At 41.8% G+C, this 21,365-nt stretch overlaps 1 protein-coding gene and 1 long non-coding RNA gene across 2 annotated transcripts in view; one reads left to right on the plus strand and one right to left on the minus strand.

The window, feature by feature from the left end:
- Positions 1-21,365, plus strand: part of OMA1 (OMA1 zinc metallopeptidase) — a 264,889-nt gene that overhangs the window by 233,497 nt on the left and 10,027 nt on the right. The window lies entirely within an intron of this gene.
- On the minus strand, positions 1,321-2,692 carry LOC129458173 (uncharacterized). Its single transcript, XR_008649552.2, has 3 exons — positions 2,567-2,692; positions 2,106-2,294; positions 1,321-1,425 (listed from the first exon to the last, which is right to left on the minus strand). It is a non-coding gene; the product is annotated as an uncharacterized lncRNA (long non-coding RNA).

Genomic DNA, 21,365 nt, shown 5'->3' on the forward strand with positions numbered 1-21,365 from the left:
AGATAATATTAAAGAAAAAGTCAGAATCTTAGCATCTTGAGTACAAGTAGCATAAGCCAGTTCACAGTGATGCTCCCGTGATTTATGAGAAAAAAGATTAACTTCTCTTTGTCAATCAGTTCATGCCCTATCTCTTTTGCATCCCCATCTTGGGGATGCAGCCCTATCATTGTGACAAATAAAGGAATTGTACATTTCCAGAACATCACAGACAGCCTGAGTTACTTCATCTGTTCACTCTCCAGATATTGGCCTTTTCCTTAAATCACTTCTTTGTTACCCAAGATAGAACCATGAACACTACAGATATCAAACTATGTATAAATTCCTCCAAGAATCAGCTATATTCCTCCTGTTTTATTCCTCCTGCACCCCAGCACCCAACACATGGTCTGGCACATAGAAATTGCTCAGGGAATGTTTGTTGGATAAAGGAAAGGAAGAATCAAAAACTGAAAACACACACTCCCCTTGTGCTTGGCAGTGGGCTGAGTCTGGAAGGAGCATGGGGTGATGGAATTTGGCACAAATGGAGTAAGTTGGAGCAGTGCTTCTCAAATTTTCTGTAGTGATGGCCTAGATTCCTCTTTTATTTCTAATCAGCCAAAGATTAATACATGGTCCTACTGCCAGTATGTGCTTCATACCATTGTCAGCTCATCTCTGTGAATTCAAAGGCACCCTTACTAGTTAGTATCCTGTGCAATGAGACAAGGCTACTGGTCACAGGCTGGGAAATAGAGCAATGTAAAATTGCTGTAAGAATTTCTAAAAGCTCACCCTCAGTTTCTAAACTTATTAAAAACCATAAATAAATAATTCACAGTCTAGCTCTGGTCCTTGAATCACACCTTGAGCAGCACTATTTTAGAGCATGGGCTTGGATTCTTAGTAGGGTTAGAGTCTCACTGGATGCTCATTGTTTGGAGGAAATTACTTAAACTCTCAACCTTCTAAGTTTTCTCACCCATAAAATTAGAAAAATAGCAATCCACCTCTTATGGAGATGTGATGGGGATCAAATCAAATGCTTTAGTCAACATTCATCCAACAAACATTTTTTGAGCTCCTGTTACGATAGACACTCTTAAACATTGGAGAAAATGTTGTGAACAAAACAGACAAAAAATCTCTGTTGTCATGGAGCTTAGATTTTGGTGAGATAATCTATATAAAGAAGGTAACCTAGTGCCAGTAGTCACCAGCTGTGTGTTATCTGGCAAATCACTTCACTTTACTGAGAGTCAGTTTGCTAAAATGGAGCAAGAATAACACATACCTCCTACAATTATTCTGAAGATCCAGTGAGATGAGGCAATGGGGGTGTCACTTGCCGGGACAGTGAGTAAATACAACTCAATTGTAAGTGCAAAATATCAAGTCTCTAGATCTTGAGGGTGTATCAAGGTCATGGGGAGCTTCCACCTGAAACAAAAAGGGGGCACAAAAGCTGGAGAATCCAAAAGAGTCTCAGGAAGTAGATGGGGCCAGTACCTAAAGCCAGATGCATGGCCATCTGAATAAACAGAAAGGATCCAAAAAGGACTGAAGGAAGCTGTCAAGGCCATAGAACAGAATCAGGCTTTTGGAATCAGGTAGATCAGAACAAGAACAGACCAGACAACATGGCTCGTGACTTGCTTGGAGTGTGTCCTGGGGCCTGTTGTATGGGCATGAGACAAAGATTTCTGGGATAGGTTGGAACAGACCCCCACATCTAAAAGATATTACCCTAAACACAACCAGAGGGTCCAATCTTCAGTCAGGTCTGTGGAGTGAGATTAAGTCCAGGACTGAGCGATAACCAGATAATCAGGAACCATAAAAAATCAAGACAGGAGAATGACGCAAAGAAAAATTATGATATTAGGTTAGAATTCATGCTATGTGCTGTAGACTGAATGCTTGGGTACCCACGAAATTCATATATTAAAACCCTAATCTCCAATGTGATGATTTTTGGAGGTGAGGACTTGGGATGGAGGTGATTAGGTCATTAGTGCCTTTCTCTCTGTCTCTCTCTCTCTCTCTCTCACACACACACACACACACACGAAGATGCAATGAGAGGATGGCCACCTGTAAACCAAAAAGAGGGCCCTCACCAGGAACCAATCCCACTGGCACACTCATCTTGGACTTCCAACCTCCAGAATTGTAAGAAAGAAATGTCGGCTGCTTAAGCCACGCAGAGTATGGTATTTTGTTATGGCAGCCTAAATCAACTGAGACACCGGGTTCTTCTGTTAGCCGCTCCAGATCTACTGTCTTCTATTCTTCATCCTGCTGTGTCCCTGCAGAGGCAAAGAAACACTGGGAGTAAATGAGTGTCTTATCCTCTGGCTTCTGGATGAATTCAGCCAATGGTGGGGAGAGCTAGGAGACTGGAGGGAGAGAGTTGAGGAGAAGAAGGTTACAGGATTTGTTCTCTGCCGTTTCTCCCTTTAGGCCATTGTGGGATGTCTGCATCTGTCAGCCACAGGTCTCTGTCCCTGTCATGCTCTGAGTTCTGGTAACCACTCCTCCCTCTTGCCCCTTCAGACCTAGAGATGTCAAGGAGCCCAACCTATTACTAGCCCCCGAATGCCACATTTTCCCCCTACAATTTTGTAAATAGTCCTGTTATCCTGATTAAATGTGCCATCTGTTTTCGGCTGGGTCCATAAGTAATACAGAAGCTCCAGGGCTTCTGTCTAAAGCTCTGTCTTATGGGGTTCTATTTGCATAAACTATGAGTGGGTCAGCCTAATTTAAAGAGACAGTATTGGAAGAATCCATAGTGGACAGCAGGGAAGGCTGGAGTCATGACTTGGAAGTAGAAATGCTGGGGTCTGGGATCATAATCAGAATAGGCCCCAAGGGTTAAAATAAAAAAGATAGCTAATATTTAACATTGCACTTCCTGTATGCCAGACACTGTTCTAAGTGCAATATAGTTGTGAACTCTTTTTTTTAAGTTTTATTTTAAGTTGTGAACTCTTTTAATCTTCATAATAATGCTATTGATTACGTAGTACTGCCAATGCTATCTTGCAAAATGAGGAAACCAAGAACAGGGAGGTAAAGTAACTTCTCTGAGATCACACAACTAGTAAGTGAGTACAGCTGGGATCTGAACCCAGCTAGTCCCAGAACAGAGTCCATGTTCTTAACTACCAAGCTTCTAAACATTTGTTATTCATTTCCACGTACTGAGCTTGTCCCTTCCTGGCTCTTCTTCTTATTCTGAAAGTTGCAAATGACACCCTTTGCATTGACTCTCACACTTATAAGTTTTAGCATATTCTGAACCTCCCGTTTCTGATCGAGTTCTTACAGGTTCCAGAATGTTTCAGATGCAACAAAAGGATAAACATCAGCCCAAGATTTCATAGCCAGTGAATAGGGGAGGCTGTTCTTAAGCTCAGTTCTTCCTAAGCTTTTCTACTCTGTCTTGTGAACCTTGGAAGCTCCCACAGGGAAAGGACAGTGCATGTCTTTTTCACTGCTGCATCCTAGTGTCTGGTTCATGCGAGCAGCCTGATAAACATTCACAGGATGAATTGTTCTGACATATCCTTTAAAATTCAGGGTTTATTAGAATGTATGAAGAAAAACTGCATTATTTTCTTTAAATACCCCGCATTTATTAGAATCCATCCCTTTGGGAGCATCAGAACTGCCTTTTGCGTCATGCTGCTCTCCTGGGATGTCTTCGTTTCTTTTTTTTTTTTTTTTTTTTTGAGACGGAGTCTCGCTCTGTCACCCAGGCTGGAGTGCAGTGGCGCAATCTCAGCTCACTGCAAGCTCCGCCTCCTGGGTTCACGCCATTCTCCTGCCTCAGCCTCTCCGAGTAGCTGGGACTACAGGTGCCCGCCGCCACGCCCAGCTAATTTTTTTGTATTTTTAGTAGAGACGGGGTTTCACCGTGGTCTCGATCTCCTGACCTCGTGATCCGCCCGCCTCGGCCTCCCAAAGTGCTGGGATTACAAGCGTGAGCCACCACGCCCGGCCTGGGATGTCTTCTTTTCTTAGAGCCACACAGAGAGCAGGGTTTATGCTTGCTTGGTAGCACCTTGGCCTCATCTGCAAGTTCACCAGCTTTCTCAGCCAGCAATAACAGGGAACTTTGTGTCTGATGGCAGCTTTTTCTTACTTCCTTTATCTCACATTGGTCATGGACGTGGTTAGATGCTAACGCACTTATTGCAGAAAGCCATACCTGGGTTTGAATCCCTGCTTTGCCATCAACTATGCATCAACTGCCTAACTTTTGTGTGTCTCAATTTCTTTATCTATAAAATGGGTGTAATAAGAGCATCCCACCCCCCAAGGTTGTTGTGAAGATTAAACGATATAATTTGTATTTATCAGTTCAGGCCCTGCAGGAAGCAGATGTCAATACAGAGTTAGAAGTGCAAGAGACTTACTGGGGTAGCACTTATGAAAGATAAAGGGGCCAGGGAGCAGGAGTCATCAAGGAGAAACTGCCAGACCGTGATACAGTCTGGCACCCATGGAAGGAGAAGAGGAAGAAAGGGGGATTGGGTAGGAAGTACCCTAGACCTTGGTTTACCTCTGAAAAGTCACACCCAGGCCAACCAGGAGCTCTGAAACTGAGATTGCCAAGGCGGGATTTCTGCATTGGGTAGAAATGGCCAGGCCCTATATCTGCATCATGCTCAGTCTTTGGTTAGAACTTCCTGGGAATGGTAGACCTCTAAAGCTGCCACAGTATGTAAAGTTCTTAGCACAGTGCCTGGCCTCAAGCAAATCTTCAGTAAAATGTTAGCTGCTGGCATTATTATTTTTATTAGGAGCCCAAGGAATGGAAATAAGTGTTATCATGCCTTACACTATAGTTAGCTGTGTACCTGTCTGTGTCAAAGAGAAATTATTCACTATACACTTATAAAAACAAGACAGATCTTACTTGAGCTACTGTACTAGGGGAGAGAGACTTCATGATGGGATGGGGCTTTCTTTGAATAAAGCAAAGACAGCTGAAGATTTACAGCCCATGCACAGAGTGAGGGGGTCAGTGGTTGGAAAACTACTAAGAGGAACTTGATTAGACATCAAGAATAGGGAGATACTGGCTTAACAAGTTCTTCCTAAAGGCAGGCCAAGGACTTAGATGTAGGGTGAGGGATGAGGAACTTGATCAGATATGAAGAATTGGGAGATTCCTGCTAAACTGACTTAGCAGGATTCGTTGCTAAAACTGGGCTCGGTAAGCTAGAGACAGATCCAAAGTTGAGGCCTGCTCAAGGAGAGGGCTCAGAGGAGTCTTACTAGGTCAAAGAGGGAGTGTTTTTCACCTATCATCTCTGCTAGATGAAGGGCACCTCTGGCAGGAATGATGCCTGGGTTACCTTTTTACCTGACCTCTGTCTCTTGCCCCTAATGCCTGATCCATAGTAGGACTCAGCAGAGGTTCATGGAATGATTATATAAGTGAATATTGGTATATGTAAGGATTGAGCTTACTAAACTGAACTCGTTGGTCAGGACCAGCACAGGTAAATGACACCTGTGGGCAAGGTGCCAGTGTGTCTCCTGAGTCTCTCTTAATTTGCAATAAGCGGAGTCCCCATGGGCCTAAATTCAGGGTTGAGTAACTGGGAAGTCTGTGTGCACAGGACACCTGGCAGCCATATAAGTGTGGGTAGAGACCTCTGGAAATGACACATTGCATACGATTTGTTGTAAGGAGCTACAGGCAAAGGCATTGTTGAATCAAGAGTTAAGGCCAAAGCCCTAAAATTCAAATTCTTAATTCTAAATTTAATTTGTTTTCAACAAACAACTCAGCTTATTGAAAAATCTACACACATTATACTCTCCTATAATGTTCTCTGCAGACCACAAATGCTTAAATTCCTTCAAAATCTTTTTGAATGTCTTCCATTACATTTCAGCTTTATTCCGAATACTCTTCTGTATCAACTTAAATTAAAACAAATACTTTTTGTATATCTACCCCCAACTTATATATGAAGAAATAGGTGTTCAGAGATGGCATAGGTCTTTCCTCAAGGTCAGAGGATAAGCCCAAGGAAGAATCAGAAATTGTATGCTAAACTCCTGACCCCAGCCTCATGCGATATTCTCTTTAGGGCATGTGTGTGTATGTGTGAGCATATGTGTATTTTAATAGACTGATAGTGATCAGCCAAGTAGTCACTTGACTAATTGCTTTGATCAAAATTGTCCTGGGGGAAAAAGCACATTATTTTTGAAATGAAGATATTGGAAATAATTAAGCAAGATCTGGCCAGGAATCATCAAGATTCAAATTCCTCCAGCTGTCTGCCAGTTCAACAACTTGCTTATTTTATTAGTCTCCAGTGTGAGCTTCCCTTTCTCCACTTTTGCTGAGCTGGTAATTTTAAGTATATTACCTCTCTGAGCAGTTCCAGGTCTGCTCCTGTCCATCCACACACAGATCTCTGAAAACGCTTAGAGCATTTATTAATACAGTCATTAGTACTCCTGGGCCAATTTCAGGGTCTTCGTTATTACTGGGAAAGAAGGCCATTGCAAGGTAATGTTCACTTTACCCCATTCCAAGATTCACTCATGGACCTTCCTAGAAGATGGATGGTAACAAAGGAAAAAGACAAGGCAGTGGACTTGTAGTTGGAAGACCTGGATTTGAATATATGCCATAGTTTTTTGTGGTTATGTATCTGGGACAAGTTACTGAGTCTGTCTGAGCTTTAGTTTTCTCATTTATAAAAACCAAGAAAGAGTTTAAAGTGAGGCTTATTCCCTACCCGTCTGGAACCCTCATCCTTTCCAGTGACCTACAGAAATGAGATGTTAAATATCTAGGGATACCTATAACGTGTTTGTGGTGATACAGTTGAGAAGAGTTGCTCTATTAAAATTCAAGTAGCCCATGGGAAGGGTAATATGCTAAATACCAAACATTTCAGGCTCCGAAAGTGATGTTGTAATATAATCCATTGTATGACACATTATGCCTGTCCAGCATCTCATCCTAGCTTAGGAAAACCAAAGATTGTTTGTGTATGGAACATTTATATCTGCTGCATGTTTTACCATAGCATTATATCAAATCTCACAATACTTCACAAAGAAACAATATCATCCACATTTTATAGCTAAGAAAAATAGTGCTCAAAGAGGCTCTAAGGCTAAGCTTTTTTCTTCTTCTTTCTTCTTCAGCTCAATTCCAGTCTCTCTCACCTCATATTGCATAATTATTCATTCACTCATTGGACTACAAGATCTTTCAGCTACTCTTTGAGGTTGCTCACAATTTAGGTGATCAATAAAAGCTTGTGAAATAAATGAAGGAATAAATGTCATCTTTCTATCTGGAGATTTGACCAGGTAGACCTTGGAATATGGGGAGCGCCTGAGTCTCACTGCAGGAAATAGATCTTTGTCCAGCTCTAGGTAGTAAAGGAGGCTATTTTTTACTGGGTAAGGAACACAGCCAAGTGTTCTAGTGATTTCTGCACAGAGGGAGAGCAAAGTGGCAGCAACATTGGTCCAAGCTAGCTAGCAGGTTGCTGAATCCAGCAAGGAGTAATTTGAGGACTAAGTACAGCAAACTAAAGCCTGGTTATCTAAATGAGAGAATCTTAAAGACCTTCAGAGTGGCTGGATGCTAAGTGCATCTACTTAAACCCTTTCTGCTTGAGACTCACATGCATTCTGGGAGCTGAAGACTTACTTAAGCCTGTAGAGGAGGGACAGGTGCTTCCACTGTGGAAGGAGGAAAGAGGAGAATGTCAGAAAACAAATTGGGTGTCCTAGCTCTAGGCCTCTGATCCATTCAGGTAGGGTTGTGGTATCAGGTGTCATGCCCACATCAGTCCGTCCACCCCATACTCACCCCCGAGAAGCCAGAATATTTGCATTTAAAGTGACTCACTGGAGCATTTCTTCATGTGTTTTTTGGCTGCATAAATGTCTTCTTTTGAGAAGTGTCTGTTCATGTCCTCTGCCCACTTTTTGATGGGGTTGTTTGTTTTTTTCTTATAAATTTGTTTGAGTTCATTGTAGATTCTGGATATTAGCCCTTTGTCAGATGAGTAGGTTGCAAAAATTTTCTCCCATTGTGTAGGTTGCCTGTTCACTCTGATGATAGTTTCTTTTGCTGTGCAGAAGCTCTTTAGTTTAACGAGATCCCATTTGTCGATTTTGGCTTCTGTTGCCATTGCTTTTGGTGTTTTAGACATGAAGTCCTTGCCCACGCCTATGTCCTGAATGGTATTGCCTAGGTTTTCTTGTAGGATTTTAATGGTTTTAGGTCTAACATATAAGTCTTTAATCCATCTTGAATTAATTTTTGTATAAGGTGTAAGGAAGGGATCCAGTTGCATCTTTCTACATATGGCTAGCCAGTTTTCCCAGGACCATTTATTAAATAGGGAATCCTTTCCCCATTGCTTGTTTTTGTCAGGTTTGTCAAAGATCAGATAGTTGTAGCTATGCGGCATCATTTCTGAGGGCTCTGTTCTGTTCCATTGATCTATGTCTCTGTTGTGGTACCAGTACCATGCTGTTTTGGTTACTGTAGCCTTGTAGTATAGTTTAAAGTCAGGTAGCGTGATGCCTCCAGCTTTGTTCTTTTGGCTTAGGATTGACTTGGCAATGCGGGCTCTTTTTTGGTTCCATATGAACTTTAAAGTAGTTCTTTACAATTCTGTGAAGAAAGTCATTGGTAGCTTGATGGGGATGGCATTGAATCTATAAATTACCTTGGGCAGTATGGCCATTTTCATGATATTGATTCTTCCAACCCATGAGCATGGAATGTTCTTCCATTTGTTTGTATCCTCTTTTATTTCATTGAGCAGTGGTTTGTAGTTCTCCTTGAAGAGGTCCTTCACATCCCTTGTAAGTTGGATTCCTAGGTATTTTATTCTCTTTGAAGCAATTGTGAATGGGAGTTCACTCATGATTTGGCTCTCTGTTTGTCTGTGATTGGTGTACAAGAATGCTTGTGATTTTTGTACATTGATTTTGTATCCTGAGACTTTGCTGAAGTTGCCTCCTCATCACTGGCCATCAGAGAAATGCAAATCAAAACCACAGTGAGATACCATCTCACACCAGTTAGAATGGCCATCATTAAAAAATCAGGAAACAACAGGTGCTGGAGAGGATGTGGAGAAATAGGAACACTTTTACACTGTGGGTGGGACTGTAAACTAGTTCAACCATTGTGGAAGTCAGTGTGGCGATTCCTCAGGGATCTAGAACTAGAAATACCATTTGACCCAGCCATCCCATTACTGGGTATATACCCAAAGGACTATAAATCATGCTGCTATAAAGACACATGCACACGTATGTTTATTGCGGCACTATTCACAATAGCAAAGAGTTGGAACCAACCCAAATGTCCAACAACGATAGACTGGATTAAGAAAATGTGGCACATATACACCATGGAATACTATGCAGCCATAAAAAAATGATGAGTTCGTGTCCTTTGTAGGGACATGGATGAAACTGGAAAACATCATTCTCAGTAAACTATCGCAAGGACAAAAAACCAAACACCGCATGTTCTCACTCATAGGTGGGAATTGAACAATGAGAACTCATGGACACAGGAAGGGGAACATCACGCTCCGGGGACTGTTGTGGGGTGGGGGGAGGGGGGAGGGACAGCATTAGGAGATACACCTAATGCTAAATGACGAGTTAATGGGTGCAGGAAATCAACATGGCACATGGATACATATGTAACAAACCTGCACATTGTGCACATGTACCCTAAAACCCTAAAGTATAATAAAAATAAAAAAATAAAAAAAAAATAAAAAAAAAAAATAAAGTGACTCACTGAAGAGTAAGCAACTTCATCCAAAGGAGTAAATATATAATGAGAAGCCTTTCAGATGCTTGGATAAAAGGATGTGAGGGCATCCCTTTTGAGGTCAGGCCTTCCCAGCAATCTCCAAACATGTGAAGGCCACTGTGTTTAGCTATGTGGACTGGGCTCTGCAAAACTATATGTGGCAGCCCTGAATCTCACCCTGGAGCAATGTGTTTCCTGGAAGAAAATTCCCTGAAATGTCACTCTGTCTGCACAGGGAACAGAATCTGCACTGCAGAATGAGCTGAATTTTTCCAGAGTCTCCATTCTCCTTCTACATGGGGGTAAATTTCTCATGTTCTTCAAGGTCCCGCTCCAGTGCCATTGCCTCTGTGGGCCTCTCCATGATGGCCTCCTGTGTCCCCAAATAATTATCCGTCCTCCTTTCTTCATGTTCCTATAGCACTTTGTTAGCTTAAGCTCTACTCTGATGTGGTCCCTGGCCAAGTCTGCAGCTCTATCGCTTCTCGGCCTTTTGGCTAAGATCAAGTGTAAGTCTGCAGCTCATTTCCTGGCCCCCTTTCCTGGGTATTTATGCTCTAGCAATGCTATTCCTCCCCTCCTCCACCTCCACTCCCCACAGCACTCACTTCACCCCCAAAATGCTGCTGATGCTTCCCAGGCTCTGCATATGCTTTTTCCCTCCATCTGGAAGACCTTTCCCCACTCTCTTTCTGGCTAACTTTCAGGCATTTCTTCCAAGACTTAGCTCTGGCCTGAGACAGGGACTACAGCTGGATGATTCACCAGTGTAATCCAGGCTCCTAGCATGCCACCTGGAATCTAGTAGAAACTCAGGGAATATTGGTTGCATGCATGAATGAATGAATCTCCTCCAAGAAATTCTGACACCAGTCCCCCAGCCTGAGTTAGATACCAGTCCTTTCTGTTTCTGTGTAACTCTATGCCTGTTTTCTCAGTTATCACTTTTATTGGAAAGTGTATCTGTGTCTGTCAACCTCTGTCACCTCTCCTTTTTCACTACTAGATTCTAAACTTCTGAAGGGCAGGGGCCAAGTTTCATTCATCTTCAGGCTTTCAGTGTCTAACAGACTGCCTGGCATGCAGTAAGACCTAAATAAATGCTGATAGTAACTAATGGAACAGAACTAGATGACTGCTACTTTTAAGACATTGCCTTATGGTGAGTAATTTTCTTTCTTTTTTACTGGGCTTGGAGATCCTAGTACCCCACATAGTGCCTAATAGGGAGTCAATAAAACATTATTGTTTGATTTGTAAAATAGACTTCCTTATAGAGTAGAGAAAACACTAGTTGAAGAGTCAGCTTTTGGTTCTGATGTTGCCACATGACAACCCAATTACCTTGGGAAAGTCATTGGAGTTCTTTGAAACTCAGTCTTCTAATCTGCCAAGTGGGCATACAAATTTTCTGCTATCTTAGTTTGGTTCTCCCACAAGTGGGATTTATGTCCCTTGACAAGGACTTGAGTTACATAGTTTATTTGGAAAGTGGTCTTACACAATACAAGGGAGGAGTATGTAAAAAAGTGAGACGGGGAGAGAGACAGGTCAATACTGTGGGCATTAATGATGGGCTGCTGCTGCAGACAAGGTGGGCCTGATTCTGCTGGAGATCCTACAAGAAACCATGTAGAATATGCCTCCAAACAGTCTCTAGAGATGAACTTGAAGCAGGGGTATTGATCCTTTTACCTTCATTCCCCATTGGATGGAGGTGGCTCTGGGGTGTTAACATCCTCCCAATTCTGCAGCCTAGCAACCCCCACTAGGTGCTGGAGAAACCCTGTGGCAGAGGAATGGTGAGATGCAATGACTTGAGATGGGAAGCTATTAGTATCTTTGAAACTAACAGATGCAGGTGGTCGCAGAGGTGAGCTGAGGGGAAACAGTGCAGGAATTGGACAGCATTTGTCTACCAACTCAAAGCGTCCTGTGATTATCAACCAAATTCTTACAAGGAAAGATGCTCTGTGAATTTAACATACTATTAAATGTCAGATATTTAAATGTATTATTTCCTTACATTTCAATATCCTCCCCCAAACTTCACCTTGCCCCTTCCAGTTCTCCTTTTCCTCCTTCCTCCTTCCCCACTGAAGTATTGTTGTCAAATTAGCCTAATCAAACCTAGCTTGTTTTGCTCCTGAAGGAACCCACAGAGCTCCGGTGACATTCATTATTTCTCCAGGAGAATCTGAGATCTCCAATAATGAGTGCTCACTTGAGGTTCTTCTCTCTTTCTGTCAGGGAGACAGCTCCTCTTTTCCCACCTCATCACCCACACAGGCAAACCCTGACCAATGTGTGGCTACCCTGGAAGGGCTGATTCTTCCCTTCATAGGAGGAGGACTATAATGTGTGTGGAGGGGGGTGGGAGGGTGCTCCTGTCACAGCCCTACCAGGCCTGAGAGTTCACCGGAACTCTGGAAAGACCCTCATTATGAAGCTTTCCCCTGCGTGTCAGCACCACAGCACCACTGCAAAGACAACTCAGATTCAGCCTTATAATGAGCTTTCCATGTGGCCTGTTCAAGGCATTCTTTGCACATTGGTGATTTTGAGATGTTTCCTTTAGCAAAATCTGTTTAGTTTTGTAATCTAGAATTACATATTCCAGAAACAGAGATGCTTGGGGAATGGGCTGACCTACTTGATAGAACTTTTTTGGTAATTATGATGACTTGATCTTTTTTGAAAAAGGAAAGTCTTAAATATTCATATGCTTTGATCTGATAACTTTATTTCTTTGCATGTATTGTAAGGAGATACTCGAATATGAAATGCTTTACACACAGAGATGTTTGTCACAAAATTATTTGTAACTGGAATAATGACTAACAATAATAGGTCAATGGCCGAATTTTATGAAGAGTATATAATAGTGTAGAAAAAACAACGTTACCACAATGTGAAAGATACAGATTTTAGTACTGCATGTGTAACATACTTATTCCAATAAAAATAAACAAAATAAAAATGGCTCCTATAAAACAGACAAGAATTGTATCTCAGAATGTTAATAGTGGTTGTGTTAGGGTGCTGTGATTCTGGGAGATTTTCTCTCCTCTTGACTTTCCTACGTTTTTATGTTCAGCAGACATTTCAGTTCAAAGAACACTTATTTTTTGCGGGGCACAGTTATCTACACCTGAAGTCCCAGCTACTTGGGAGGCTGAAGCAGAGGGGTTACTTGAACCCAGGGGCTCAAGATTGTAGTGTGCTATAATTGCACCTGTGAATAGCCTGTGAATTGCACCTGTGATTACTTGAGCCCAGGAGTTCAAGACTGTAGTGTGATATGATTGCACTTGTGAATAGCCACTGCACTCCAGCCTGGGCAGCATAGCAAGACCTCTGCACTAAAAAAAAAAAAAAAAAAAAAAAAATTAAAATTAATAATTAAGAAAGAACATCTATTTTTTTTAGTGTTGTATAAAAACACTTGTGTCCAAAATTGAGTAAATGCTATCCCTACAATTGAATAAACATATGCATGTGAAAAGAGAGTGGAAGGGAATACAGAAATAATCATCGTTATTGTGATAGGCAGTACTCTCAGTCCTGCTGCATCAGAATCCCCCAGGGAACAGTGAGAAACAAGGGATTCCAGCCTCAGAGATTCTGTAATTCAGCTGGGGTCCAGTGATCTCTAATATTAGCAAGCTTCTGGTGATACTAATACAGCTTATCCGTAGAGCAGCAATGGACAGCCACTGTCATTTGCGAACTTAGAGATCTTTTTTCCATATCATAAATGTTCTGTACTGCTGCCAGATTATTTTTACACTTAGAAAACGCACAAGCACGTTTGGATCTAAGTGTTCAGCAATATGGAAATGGCCTCCTTCCAATTTTGTAATCTGCTCTTGTCTTTGAGCATTACGAGTTTTCCTTCCTACTTCATAACGATTATTTTAGTGGTTACATATTATTCTACCTAGTGTATATACTGTAGCTCATTTACCATTCCTCTGCTTCAGAAGAAGTGTCACAGGAGGAATGGCTGAAGAAATTAGGAATTTTTGTTTTAAGAGCAAAGATATCTAAAAATAGACAGAGTACATCTAGGGGAGCAAATTTGTTTCCCATGGTCCCAGCAGGTAAAACCATGACCAGTGAGTGGAAATTACCATTAGACAAATGATGGCTTTCAAAGCTCCATTTGGCATGCATTTGGACAAGATATTCTAAACAGTGCCTGAGTATCAAATATTTGATATGATTCCTGACTGCTCTACGGTCTTTCTAGCCCTTATATGCTTTGGAATCATGAATTTTTTCCCATACTTATCCAGAATGCATTGCTACTCACCCTGGGCAAGTCTATTTGCAAGGCTAATATAATCAAAATTTTACTAAACTGATTGTGGTTTATTCCAAACAGTGCTTAATTCAAAGCAACTGTTCATCCCCAGCTGAGTTGGGTCCTATTGTCCCTGGGCAAAAATAAATAAATAAATAAACAAACCAAATATATGAAAACCCAAACATAAGCAAATAAATTAGGGGGGTAATTATTTGCAGAACAAAAGGATTCCCCACAGGGGAATTTAAATTGTGAGCTCTCCTATGACATTTACAGTGTAATTAAATTATTTTTAAAAAAATTTTTTTTAAATTTTTTATTATTATACTTTAGGTTTTAGGGTACATGTGCACAATGTGAAGGTTTGTTACATATGTATCCATGTGCCATGTTGTTTTGATGCACCCATTAACTCGTCATTTAGCATTAGGTATATCTCCTAATGCTGTCCCTCCCCCCTCCCCCCACCCCACAACAGTCCCTGGAGTGTGATGTTCCCCTTCCTGTGTCCATGTGTTCTCATTGTTCAATTCCCACCTATGAGTGAGAACATGCGGTGTTTGGTTTTTTGTCCTTGCAATAGTTTACTGAGAATGATGTTTTCCAGTTTCATCCATGTCCCTACAAAGGACATGAACTCATTATTTTTTATGGCTGCATAGTATTCCATGGTGTATATGTGCCACATTTTCTTAATCCAGTCTATCGTTGTTAGACATTTGGGTTGGTTCCAACTCTTTGCTATTGTGAATAGTGCCGCAATAAACATACGTGTGCCTGTGTCTTTATAGCAGCGTGATTTATAGTCCTTTGGGTATATACCCAGTAATGGGATGGCTGGGTCAAATGGTATTTCTAGTTCTAGATCCCTGAGGAATCGCCACACTGACTTCCACAATGGTTGAACTAGTTTACAGTCCCACCAACAGTGTAAAAGTGTTCCTATTTCTCCACATCCTCTCCAGCACCTGTTGTTTCCTGACTTTTTAATGATGGCCATTCTAACTGGTGTGAGATGGTATCTCACTGTGGTTTTTATTTGCATTTCTCTGATGGCCAGTGATGATGAGCATTTTTTCATGTGTTTTTTGGCTGCATAAATGTCTTCTTTTGAGAAGTGTCTGTTCATGTCCTTCACCCACTTTTTGATGGGGTTGTTTGTTTTTTTCTTGTAAATTTGTTTGAGTTCATTGTAGATTCTGGATATTAGCCCTTTGTCAGATGAGTAGGTTGCAAAAATTTTCTCCCATTCTGTAGGTTGCCTGTTCACTCTGATGGTAGTTTCTTTTGCTGTGCAGAAGCTCTTTAGTTTAATGAGATCCCATTTGTCAATTTTGGCTTTTGTTGCCATTGCTTTTGGTGTTTTAGACATGAAGTCCTTGCCCACGCCTATGTCTTGAATGGTATTGCCTAGGTTTTCTTGTAGGATTTTAATGGTTTTAGGTCTAACATTTAAGTCTTTAATCCATCTTGAATTAATTTTTGTATAAGGTGTAAGGAAGGGATCTAGTTTCAGCTTTCTACATATGGCTAGCCAGTTTTCCCAGCACCATTTATTAAATAGGGAATCCTTTCCCCATTGCTTGTTTTTGTCAGGTTTGTCAAAGATCAGATAGTTGTAGATATGCAGCATCATTTCTGAGGGCTCTGTTCTGTTCCATTGATCTATGTCTCTGTTGTGGTACCAGTACCATGCTGTTTTGGTTACTGTAGCCTTGTAGTATAGATTGAAGTCAGGTAGCGTGATGCCTGCAACTTTGTTCTTTTGGCTTAGGATTGACTTGGCGATGTGGGCTCTTTTTTGGTTCCATATGAACTTTAAAGTAGTTTTTTCCAATCTGTGAAGAAAGTCATTGGTAGCTTGATGGGGATGGCATTGAATCTATAAATTACCTTGGGCAGTATGGCCATTTTCACGATATTGATTCTTCCAACCCATGAGCATGGAATGTTCTTCCATTTGTTTGTATCCTCTTTTATTTCATTGAGCAGTGGTTTGTAGTTCTCCTTGAAGAGGTCCTTCACATCCCTTGTAAGTTGGATTCCTAGGTATTTTATTCTCTTTGAAGCAATTGTGAATGGGAGTTCACTCATGATTTGGCTCTCTGTTTGTCTGTGATTGGTGTACAAGAATGCTTGTGATTTTTGTACATTGATTTTGTATCCTGAGACTTTGCTGAAGTTGCTAATCAGCTTAAGGAGATTTTGGGCTGAGACGATGGGGTTTTCTAGATATACAATCATGTCATCTGCAAACAGGGACAATTTGACTTCCTCTTTTCCTAATTGAATACCCTTTATTTCCGTCTCCTGCCTGATTGCTTCGGCCAGAACTTCCAACACTATGTTGAATAGGAGTGGTGAGAGAGGGCATCCCTGTCTTGTGCCAGTTTTCAAAGGGAATGCTTCCAGTTTGTGCCCATTCAGTATGATATTGGCTGTGGGTTTGTCATAGATAGCTCTTATTATTTTGAGATACGTCCCATCAATACCTAATTTATTGAGAGTTTTTAGCATGAAGCGTTGTTGACTTTTGTCAAAGGCCTTTTCTGCATCAATTGAGATAATCATGTGGTTTTTGTCTTTGGTTCTGTTTATATGCTGGATTACATTTATTGATTTGCATATGTTGAACCAGCCTTGCATCCCAGGGATGAAGCCCACTTGATCATGGTGGATAAGCTTTTTGATGTGCTGCTGGATTTGGTTTGCCAGTATTTTATTGAGGATTTTTGCATTAATGTTCATCAAGGATATTGGTCTGAAATTCTCTTTTTTGGTTATGTCTCTGCCAGGCTTTGGTATCAGGATGATGCTGGCTTCATAAAATGTGTTAGGGAGGATTCCCTCTTTTTCTATCGATTGGAATAGTTTCAGAAGGAATGGTACCAGTTCCTCCTTGTACCTCTGGTAGAATTCGGCTGTGAATCCATCAGGTCCTGGACTCTTTTTTGTTGGTTAGCTATTGATTATTGCCACAATTTCAGAACCTGTTATTGGTCTATTCAGAGATTCAACTTCTTCCTGGTTTAGTCTTGGGAGGGTGTATTTGTCAAGGAATTTATCCATTTCTTCTAGATTTTCTAGTTTATTTGCATAGAGGTGTTTGTAATATTCTCTGATGGTAGATTGTATTTCTGTGGGATCGGTGGTGATATCCCCTTTATCATTTTTTATTGCATCTATTTGATTCTTCTTTCTTTTCTTCTTTATTAGTCTTGCTAGCGGTCTATCAATTTTGTTGATCTTTCAAAAAACCAGCTCCTGGATTCATTAAGTTTTTGAAGGGTTTTTTGTGTCTCTATTTCCTTCAGTTCTGCTCTGATTTTAGTTATTTCTAGCCTTCTGCTAGCTTTTGAATGTGTTTGCTCTTGCTTTTCTAGTTCTTTTAATTGTGATGTTAGGGTGTCAATTTTGGATCTTTCCTGCTTTCTTTTGTGGGCATTTAGTGCTATAAATTTCCCTCTACACACTGCTTTGAATGTGTCCCAGAGATTCTGGTATGTTGTGTCTTTGTTCTCGTTGGTTTCAAAGAACATCTTTATTTCTGCCTTCATTTCATTATGTACCCAATAGTCATTCAGGAGCAGGTTGTTCAGTTTCCATGTAGTTGAGCGGTTTTGAGTGAGTTTCTTAATCCTGAGTTCTAGTTTGATTGCACTGTGGTCTGAGAGACAGTTTGTTGTAATGTCTGTTCTTTTACATTTGCTGAGGAGAGCTTTACTTCCAACTATGTGGTCAATTTTGGAATAGGTGTGGTGTGTTGCTGAAAAAAATGTATATTCTGTTGATTTGGGGTGGAGAGTTCTGTAGATGTCTATTAGGTCCACTTTTTGCAGAGCTGAGTTCAATTCCTGGATATCCTTGTTAACTTTCTGCCTCGTTGATCTGTCTAATGTTGACAGTGGGGTGTTAAAATCTCCCATTATTATTGTGTGGGAGTTTAAGTCCCTTTGTAGGTCACTCAGGACTTGCTTTATGAATCTGGGTGCTCCTGTGTTGGGTGTATATATATTTAGGATAGTTAGCTCTTCTTGTTGAATTGATCCCTTTACCATTATGTAATGGCCTTCTTTGTCTCTTTTGAGCTTTGTTGGTTTAAAGTCTATTTTGTCAGAGACTAGGATTGCAACCCCTGCCTTTTTTTGTTTTCCATTTGCTTGATAGATCTTCCTCCATCCCTTTATTTTGAGTCTATGTGTGTCTCTGCACGTGAGATGGGTTTCCTGAATACAGCACACTGATGGGTCCTGACTCCTTATCCAGTTTGCCAGTCTGTGTCTTTTAATTGGAGCATTTAGCCCATTTACATTTAACGTGAATATTGTTATGTGTGAATCTGATCCTGTCATTATGATGTTAGTTGGTTATTTTGCTCGTTAGTTGATGCAGTTTCTTCCTAGCCTCGATGGTCTTTACAATTTGGCATGTTTTTGCAGGGGCTGGTACTGGTTGTTCCTTTCCATGTATAGTGCTTCCTTCAGGAGCTCCTTTAGGGCAGGCCTGGTGGTGACAAAATCACTCAGCGTTTGCTTGTCTGTAAAGTATTTTATTTTTCCTTCACTTATGAAGCTTAGTTTGGCTGGATATGAAATTCTGGGTTGAAAATTCTTTTCTTTAAGAATGTTGAATATTGGCCCCCACCTTCTTCTGGCTTGTTGAGTTTCTGCCGAGAGATCAGCTGTTAGTCTGATGGGCTTCCCTTTGTGGGTAACCCGACCTTTCTCTCTGGCTGCCCTTAACATTTTTTCCTTCATTTCAACTTTGGTGAATCTGACAATTATGTGTCTTGGAGTTGCTCTTATCGAGGAGTATCTTTGTGGCATTCTCTGTATTTCCTGAATCTGAATGTTGGCCTGCCTTGCTAGATTGGGGAAGTTCTCCTGGATAATATCTTGCAGAGTGTTTTCCAACTTGGTTCCGTTCTCCCCGTCATTTTCAGGTACATCAATCAGACGTAGGTTTGGTCTTTTCACATAGTCCCAAATTTCTTGGAGGCTTTGTTCATTTCTTTTTATTCTTTTTTCTCTAAACTTCCCTTCTTGCTTCATTTCATTCATTTCATCTTCCATCAGCGATACCCTTTCTTCCAGTTGATCGCATCTGCTACTGAGGCTTCTGCAATCTTCGCGTAGTTCTCGAAACTTGGCTTTCAGCTCCATCAGCTCCTTTAAGCCCTTCTCTCGATTGGTTATTCTAGTTATCCATTCTTCTAATTTTTTTCAAAGTTTTTAACTTCTTTGCTATTGTTTTGAATTTCCTCCCGTAGCTCAGAGTAGTTTGATTGTCTGAAGCCTTCTTCTCTCAACTCGTCAAAGTCATCCTCCATCCAGCTTTGTTCCATTGCTGGTGAGGAACTGCATTCGTTTGGAGGAGGAGAGGTGCTCTGCTTTTTAGAGTTTCCAGTTTTTGTGCTCTGTTTTTTCCCCATCTTTGTGGTTTTATCTACTTTTGGTCTTTGATGATGGTGATATATGGATGGGTTTTTGGTGTGGATGTCCTTTCTGTTTGTTAGTTTTCCTTCTACCAGACAGGATCCTCAGCTGCAGGTCTGTTGGAGTTTGCTAGAGGTCCACTCCAGACCCTGTTTGGCTGGGTGTCAGCACCGGTGGCTGCAGAACAGCAGATTTTCGTGAGACCACAAATTCAGCTGTCTGATAGTTCCTCTGGAAGTTTTGTCTCAGAGGAGTACCTGGCCGAGTGAGGTGTCAGTCTGTCCCTACTGGGGGATGCCTCCCAGTTAGGCTGCTGGGGGGTGAGGGACCCACTTTAGGAGGCAGTCTGTCCATTCTCAGATCTCCAGCTGCGTGCTGGGAGAACCACTACTCTCTTCAAATCTGTCAGTCAGACAGGGACATTTAAGTCTGCAGAGGTTCCTGCTGAATTTTTGTTTGTCTGTACCCTGCCCCCAGAGGTGGAGCCTACAGAGGCAGGCAGGCCTCCTTGAGCTGTGGTGGGCTCCACCCAGTTCGAGCTTCCTGGCTGCTTTGTTTACCTAAGCAAGCCTGGGCAATGGCGGGCGCCCCTCCCCCAGCCTCGCTGCCGCCTTGCAGTTTGATCTCAGACTGCTGTGCTAGCAATCAGCAAGATTCCGTGGGCATAGGACCCTCTGAGGCAGGTGCGGGACACAAGCTCCTGGTGTGCCGTTTTCCAAGCCCATTGGAAAAGTGCAGTATTAGGGTGGGACTGACCCGATTTTCCAGGTGCCGTCTGTTACCCGTTTCTTTGACTAGGAAAGGGAACTCCCTGACCCCTTGCACTTCCCGAGTGAGGCAATACCTCGCCTTGCTTAGGCTCTCGCACAGTGTGCTTCACTGACTGTCCTGCACCCACTGTTTGGCACTCCCTAGTGAGATGAAACTGGTACCTCAAACAGAAATGCAGAAATCACCCATCTTCTGTGTCGCTCGGGCTGGGAGCTGTAGACCGGAGCTGTTCCTATTCGGCCATCTTGGCTCCACCCCCAGTGTAATTATTAGCCAAAATGTGGTTAACACCCAACTTTGTGTAATCTCTTGCTCAGACCTTGCCTTCTTTCCTCTTCTTCTTTTAAGCTAAACCCCTGATCTCCACCTGGAGGTTCAGTCCTGCCTTGAGATTTGAGTACCAACTTCCCTTTATAAAGGAATGACATAGGATTCCATATGCATGTCTTGTGTGGGTGTCATATCACCCATCTCTGGTTTGGACATCATCTTTTGGATTTCAGCTATGATGCTTTGGCTCCTATTTTGGCTTCTGGAGAGCCCACGTTGTTTCCTTGCTACTTTCTTTAGGATCAGTCCTCGTTTTTCTTACCTGTTCTGTTCATCTCCATATTAAACTTGTATCGGTCAGGGTCTGGGAAGGACCATCAATAGGTGGAATTCAATCCATTGAACTGGTCATAAAAGTGTTGGCAGTACTGAAAAACCAAGTGGGGTCAACTGAGGCACCCCAGAGATTCCCCAAAGATTAGCAACAGCAGGAAGCAGCTCTATGGCTGGGCTGAGTAAGGGAGGAGGAGATGGTGCTCCCAGAGCCCAGGATCAGGTACCATCCAGCTGGAACTGGAACCCAAGATGGAGGCTGCTTGGAAGGAGGTTGGATCACAGAGGTAGAAGGCATCAGATGAAAGCTGGAGTCCTGGGGGGAGGGAGCCACTTCTTCCTGCCTCCAATTTCCAGCATCTTCCTCTTGTTGGCTGAGTCCAGCTGAAAGCCAGTTGGCAAGGAATTCTTAAAAATATAG

Source organism: Symphalangus syndactylus, chromosome 19 (genome assembly GCF_028878055.3).
Source record: "Symphalangus syndactylus isolate Jambi chromosome 19, NHGRI_mSymSyn1-v2.1_pri, whole genome shotgun sequence".
Lineage (NCBI taxonomy): Eukaryota > Metazoa > Chordata > Mammalia > Primates > Hylobatidae > Symphalangus > Symphalangus syndactylus.